We start from the raw sequence: 7,729 nt of genomic DNA on the forward strand, positions 1-7,729 counted from the left end.
AAGAGCTGTGTTCCGGATCAAAGCGTCTCCAATTCCTAGGCCTCGTAACCTTTTAGGAGCTTGCACCACCTCCCACTTGACCAAAGCCATACCATTCCTCCCATCCTCCTTACTCCATAGGAATCTTCTCTGAAAGGAGATCAACTTTTTTGCTACAGCCTTAGGCATCTTATATAAGCTCAAATAATACACCGGGAGGCTTTCAGCACCGATTTAATAAGCACCAACTTACCGGCTTTGTTGAGGACCTTGGCTTTCCAGAGGCTAAGCTTTTCCTCTACTTTGTCTATAATTGGCTTTCAAGTCTTAACCAACTTGGGATTTGCTCCAAGCGAGATTCCTAGGTATTTTACTGGAAGAGTTGCTTCCTTACAGCCCAACACCCTGCACATACGTCATACCCACAGCTCATTACAGTTAATAGGATTCAAGCTAGATTTATCAAAATTAATACTTAAATCCGATATCAACTCAAAGCATCGTAGTAGCCTCTTGTAATTTTGATGGTTTCTTCCTCAGGTGGGCAGAACAACACCGTATCATCCACGAACTGAAGATGCGACAACTCAATAAAAATCCAAATTTTGTGTCCAAATTTTGTGCACAATGTCATTAACAAAAACTCAATAGCATGTTTATCTTGTTGGTCCTCATCAAGTTAGGAATTGATGATGTCTATTTGTGTCAAATCCATTTTAACTTTTTGGTCCTAAATTTTTTAAACAAAATGAAATTAGCTTTTATCTTATTTTTATCTTGTATATAGGTCAATGTCATACTTACCATTTAAAATATAAAATTCCAAACTTTGTTTATTGGCAACGGCGACATCTAACATCCAACCTATTTAATAAAATAAAATCTCACAAACAATTATGACATAACATTTTTTTATATACATATATTAAATTTACATGAATTAAGACATATTATATACAAAAAACTAAACACAATTTTAAAATAAAAGAGATAAGTTTAGACAAACTAACCTAAAACTCGGCTATCTTGTCCTTCAGTTTCTTTTTCAAGGAATTACAAAAAAGTTTAATACAACGGATGCAGATAACATTGGTCAAGCATAAAGCAAATAATAATTATGGTATAATACTAATACTTTAGAAGTCCAATAGTGTGTGATCCTTGTTTGTGATCCAATATTATAGGTTGATTTCATTTTCTGCTTAGGGAAAAGCTGGCGAAGAGAAGCAAAGCTTTTTAATTTTTTTCCATTTCTTATGGACCCACAAATATACTATCCAATAAAAAGGTGAAAAGACCACCCTCACTTTACATGCTATTTTAACTACGCTCCAAATACTTCTGATCTCAATCAAACACGCCATTTTAGACATTCCACTACAAGATATGTAATTAGTTTTTATAATAAAAGGGTTTCATAATTTATGTTTAATTGAGACGTTTTTATAATTTATTAGTCTCAAACTATAATATAAATAAAAAAGCGAAGTGGATTAATAGGCATTAGCATGCCTATTATTCATTTATTTATTCATTATGTAATTTACATTTACGATAACAACTAAATTCAAATGACATTCATCAAATTTTTTCACCCAACTGTTAGCTCAAAAGAAGCACATGAAATAAAACATACAAAAGATTTTTATAAGAAACTAGGAAAAAAGACCAGAATTATACTAACCCTTCATGACAGGAGCTTTGGTCACAGATCTTGACTCGTCATGGGGCATCTTGTAAACAAATTTTGTGCAAAATAATAAAAGAGCGAACTACCAACTTAATTATTGTCTATTTTTTAGAATAACAACGCGACCCCTCAAGATAAAAAATGATTCACTTTGGTTTCTATCTTCTACTTCCGTGACATAATGCAATTTTTGTGGATGTTTTTTCTCAATTCTGAACGAAAACCGCTGACGTGTCAGGTTCAGAAATGAATAAAGACCTAATTGTCTCTAAATTCAAATTGGTTGTTGAGTTTATTTGTCCTTATTCTTTAAATAATTTCTTTTTTAAATTATTTTTTATTCATTATATTAATATTTTTTTAATAAATTATTTAAATTTAAAAATATTATTTATTATGAAATTAAATAAATAATTCTCAAATATAATTTTTAAATATACAAATAATAAATATTAAAATACGGTTAATACATTAATAATAATAACCTTATGATATATTATTAGTACTATGATGTAGATAATTTTCACAATAAAATAAAAATTAATGAATACAGTATTTGATATATAGTAAAATTTTATCTGAGTAATAACAAATTTAATTTTTTTCTCTTTTTAATAACTAAATTTTTTTCTCTTTAAACACTCACAAAAATCGGATTGTGTCACAGAAGTAGTAGAAGACAGAAATCTAAAATAGATTATTTTTATTTTGAAGGGTCATATTATTATTATTCTAATAAATAGAAATTGAATTGATACTTCACTAAAAAAATTGCAAGCAGTTTTTACCAGATAAAGTACAGAAATAAAGAAGTACAATATTTAATCACAAATTTTCCTAAACAAGTCATACGTACAGAGTAATCTATTCTTACCAATTTGAAAATTCTAAAGTTTGAGCAAATCAAATTATATACTTGTTCCTCTTTCTATTTTGTCAATTAACTTGTTAGAAAGCCGACTAAAATGAAGCAACAATTGAAGGCTTATTTCAACTGCATTCACACTAGAATCTTCTCATTCTTAGCTTTATCCTTCTTAAATGGTTTTTGAATTGCAACATTTCTTTCTCTTCATTCTTTGACATGACAAGCAAGTACATTGTGTTAGTAACCCATTGCATTAGTAAGCCTCTAGCGTCATTTTTACTTCACGAAGAAATCAAAATTTTCAATAAGAATAAGAATTTTTTTTATTTAACTTTGTTTACCTTTTATTTACCTTTATAATATATCAAATCAACTTAACTAAATCTTAAATCTTTTGTCTTGACCTGAAAAAATTATAAAAGAGAATAGTACATTAGAACACAAGAAATAAGATTGTGTATTATTTTGACAAAAATATATCATTAAATTACATAAAAGCTAATATCTTTTGAAAAAATTGAAGAATTGAAGAAAGTAAAGAACAAGAAAAAATTAGGAACAAATCCTCACAACAGTTACTCGGAACGACATAAAAATCAGTTCCACAAAATATGATATTTTCAAATGCAACTTCATCAAAGGTTCCAGAGACTCCCGCTCACTCGTGTTCTTGATCTATTCCTCAGCCAGCGCTATCGAGTCCATGATCTAAGTGTTTTAAGCTGCCAGTGCAAAAGCAAAACCAATGACAAAACCCACCATAGAAGACGATGTAGAGACGGAAATCTAAAGCATTATCTCAACGATCTGAATGGAATCGTAATTGAAATGCTATTCCGAAAGTTCAACGAATTTAGATGCTCAACGATTACTTCGTCCCCATTCATAACTCCACCAGCAACGTGTTGATAGATGAGACAATGGCGACAACGGTGGCAAGGAGATAAATAGCGGTAGCGATAACATTGGAATTTTAGAGTTTTAGAGAGGTCCATCTCCCTTTCCTTCAAAGCCCTCTTTTTGTTTTTTTATTTTTTATTTTTTTATTTTTTGGTATGGACTTAGAGTGAATATTTATTTGGATTGGGAATTTTTTTTTATAATTGATTGAGTTAAAAGCCTTATAACAGGGAAATTTTTTGTTAATGATTTAGAGAGAAATTTAGAAATTGTCACAAATAAAATATACTATGAAATCTTTTAATAACTTTCATTAAAAAACTTTTACAAACACAAAAATTTTGTCGTGACATTATTAGAATTTACAAACCTTTAAACCTTGTTAATAGAAGGTATGCACAAATTTCTGTAACTTACAAGTTAGAGATGAGCTTAACTTACAGATAACTAACCAATTAACATTAGTAACCTATCTAACTAACCGAATCTAGTTATTATTATGACAGTTAGTGAATAAGACTCCTATAAACCAACAGGAATGAAGATAGGAACATGACTTAATTACTTTCTTTTGTCTATGTGTGTTAAAGATAAGTTCGTAGGCCTGTAACATTACAATATTTGATGTTTAATTTCATATATACCAAGGTCCCAACTTTAGTTGGAATTCTTAGAAATGAACACTTAATAATGTCCTTGGCTTAACATGCTTTGAGAATCTTCATCACTAGCATGTACATATATAGTTATCTTTTAGTTTTTTGGGAATATTAACTACAATAAAATTTAAGTTAAAATCTCTTGCATACTTCCTAATTTCCCTTACTAATAAACCACTCATATAGCTTCATACACAGGTTTAATCAATGAAGTGTCTGTGCATCTAAGCATTCAGACAATCACATAAACAATAATGTAATAACATTAGTTGATATATACATCGCTTAGGCCAAGAAAAGGGTTAGTGGGAAAGACAATGTCGCTGAATGATTAAATTATTGGAAATAAATAATAAAGCATGAGAAAAAGAACCAAACTAACTAATTAAGTATTATGTGTAATATAATATCATTTCATCTTTATATGATTGCGCCGATTAATATGATTCTACGACGTCAACTTCATTACTATATATATATATATATATATATATATATATATATATATATATATATATATATATATATATATATATATATATGTTAGCAAATAATGAATTATGAAGGAGTTGAATTTTAGATGTCCACAAGAAATCATTGTCTTATTTTGTTTATTTAGTTAAAATATGTGTGCTTCCACCAAGATAATTAAAGTGATTAAGCATATATAATTAACCAATTTTCCGGGGAAGTCTAAGGGGTGTTGTAAAATACCTTGATGAGGCCAAAATGATAACGATGATATTAATTAATTGCTACTTCGTACGGATCTGCTTTTGGTTTATGAATTATATCAAATGAAAATGGTACAAGTAGGGGAGTGGATCCTCTTGAGTAAAGAAAAAATTTGAATCATGTCAATTGTAATTTTTTATTTTGTATTATTTTTTTATATTTAATTTTAGTTCCACTTATAAAATTAATAATAAAAAATTATATTTTATTTTTTTAAATATTAAAAAAATTAGAGAGCATCCATTTTCGTATAAATAATAACAAATCTACGTCATGATGAATATTGTTTAATATGTTAGATTTTACCAATTACCATGAGAGAGAAGAAGCAACTTTAATTTATGTAATATATATGTTACTGTCGCGATACCTTTTCCTTTTGTCTATCACTGTGTTTGTCTTTGAATATATAAGGGTGTGTCTAAAATGAGTCTAATAATTATGTATTTATTGAATGAGTTATATTTATATGGACTATTAGATTTTATTAGATGAAAATTAAAGGTTAATATTAAAAAAGAGTATTGATGGATTTTAATAAATATAGAATATCTTAGTACATAAATAAATGCTTTAAATGGCAATACTTTAATACATAATACTTCAAATGACAATAAAATCTTTTATTCTAAAATAATTAAATATAAAATATATAAATATAAAATATATGAGTATTTTTTATTTATTAAAATTATTATTATACAAAATTTTTTTATAATATTAAAAAATTATATTAAAATAATATTTTAAACTGTAACATAAAAATATAAAATTATTAAAATTTTATTTTATATTACTTGATAAATAATTCAATTATTATATTTAAAATTTATTAACTAACTACTTTTATTAAAGATATAATTATATAATATAATTTTTAATAAAAATATTTTAAAAATATAATTTATTTAAAATATTATATATAATAGATAAAAATATTAATTTTTTTTAATTTTTTAAAAAATAGAATAAATAATATAATTTTAAATACATACCTAAATAAAAAACTTAATATTTTCATGTATTATCTATAACATTTTAAATAAATTTTACTTTTCCAAATATTTTGATAAAAAATTATATTATATAATAATATATTTAACAAAATAATTAGTTAATAAATTTTAAATATAATAATTTAATTATTTGTCAAGTAATATAAAATAAATTTTAATTATTTTATAATTTTATGTTGTAGTTTAAAATATCATTTTAATATTATAAAAAAAATTTGTATAATAATTAATCTTAATGAATAAAAAAACTTATATTTCTTGTATTTATTTATTTTATATTTTTTAGAACAAAAAATCTCTACATTTATATAGTAAAATATGTGATAATCTTCTTATTATATATATTAGTGGTGGTAAAACGGGTCGAATCTGTCGGACCGACCCGCTGAACCCACTAAAAAAGGTGGGTTGGGTTAAGATTTGAAACATGTGAAATTAAAAAAATTCGTCAAATTATGTATATATGTTCCAATTATGTGACTTTATTTATTTTATTTTACAATTTCGTATATATGTTCAAATTATGTGACTTATTTTTTAAAATAAAGATGGTTCTATTGACAAATATTATTTTGAACAATTTTATTGAAGTTAAAAATTTAAAAAAAAAAGATAGTAAAAAAATTATATTATAATTTGACTATTTTTTATTTGTATTTAATTTTTAATTATTATTTTTTAGTTAATTTTTATTAATTTAATTTTTTTTTTTAAAAGTCAAACGTGCTAGCATTTTATACCCATTTTAGTTGGCGGGGTGGGCCGGCCCGTTCCGTTTATGGTGCGGGACGGGGCGGGTTGGGGCTGGATGGCCCCCATTGCTACCCCTAATATATATACTGTCTAGTAATTTTTTTATAAATTAAATAATTATAATCATATAATAACATTAAAATCAGAAAACATATTAAATCTGTTATAGTATAACAATTTAAAATATCATTTTAATATATTTTTTTAATATTATAAAAATATTTTCCATAAAAATTTTGCGGATTTGACGAATTTTTTAATTTGACAGATTTCAAATCTTAGCCCGATCCACTTTTTTTAGCGGGTTTGACGGGTCGCCTCAACGGACTCGACCCGTTTTGCCACCCCTAATATATATATTAAGAAGATTATCACATATTTTATTATATAAAAGTAGAAATTTTTTGTTCTAAAAAATATAAAATAAATAAATATAAAAAATATATTTTTTTATTCATTAAGATTAATTATTATGTAAATTTTTTTATAATATTAAAATAATATTTTAAACTACAATATAAAAATATAAAATAATTAAAATTTATTTTATATTGTTTGACAAATAATTAAATTACTATATTTAAAATTTATTAACTAATTACTTTGTTAAATATATTATTATATCATATAATTTTTTATCAAAATATTTATAAAAATAAAATTTAAAAAATTTATATATAATACATGAAAATATTAACTTTTTTATTTAGATATGTATTTAATTTATTCTGTTTTTCTAAAACAATTTAAAAAAATAAAAAAGTTAATATTTTCATATATTATATATAATATTTTAAATAAATTATATTTTTAAAATATTTTTATAAAAAATTATATTATATAATAATATCTTTAATAAAAATAATAATTAATAAATTTTAAATATAATAAACTAATTATTTGTCAAGCAATATAAAATAAAATTTTAATTATTTTATATTTTTATGTTACAGTTTAAAATATTATTTTAATATAATTTTTAATATTATAAAAAATTTTGTGTAATAATTAATTTTAATAAATAAAAAATACTCATATATTTTATATTTATATATTTTATATTTAATTATTTAAAACTAAAATATTCTGTTGCCGTATAAAGTATTGTGTATTAAAATATTGTTATTTA

This window comes from Arachis ipaensis, chromosome B1 (assembly GCF_059453495.1).
Source record: "Arachis ipaensis isolate K30076 ecotype BB chromosome B1, ASM5945349v1, whole genome shotgun sequence".
Taxonomy (NCBI): domain Eukaryota; kingdom Viridiplantae; phylum Streptophyta; class Magnoliopsida; order Fabales; family Fabaceae; genus Arachis; species Arachis ipaensis.